At 46.2% G+C, this 253-nt stretch overlaps 1 protein-coding gene across 1 annotated transcript in view; it reads right to left on the bottom strand.

Moving 5' to 3' along the window:
- PROK1 (prokineticin 1) overlaps positions 1-253 on the bottom strand; it is a 1,322-nt gene that overhangs the window by 878 nt on the left and 191 nt on the right. The gene's annotated exons all lie outside the window — the stretch shown is intronic.

The following is a 253-nucleotide window of genomic DNA, read 5'->3' as shown; positions in this document are numbered from 1 at the left end:
AGGCCTGGGGACGGGGACAATGGTGGGTAAGTTCAACCAGGTTTTGTCCCCAAAACTTGTTGCTCTTCTTGCTTTTAGCACCGAGCTCTTGCAAAGGCTGAGCCCCAAAAAGCCCGTTAACCCCTCCCGTGCACCCCAACATTCCCCCCTTCTTTTAATAATTTCTCTTAATTTGAGAAGGAGAAAGATAATCTGAGCTGTTCAAGCTCAACTCTGGGGGCTAGCCAGAAAGTTATATTATTTTCTTCCTAAA

This window comes from Apaloderma vittatum, unplaced genomic scaffold (assembly GCF_000703405.1).
Source record: "Apaloderma vittatum isolate BGI_N311 unplaced genomic scaffold, ASM70340v1 scaffold26906, whole genome shotgun sequence".
NCBI classification, from domain to species: domain Eukaryota; kingdom Metazoa; phylum Chordata; class Aves; order Trogoniformes; family Trogonidae; genus Apaloderma; species Apaloderma vittatum.
The sequence above is the reverse complement of the archived record's forward strand: the minus strand, read 5'-3'. Positions and strand labels throughout refer to the sequence as shown.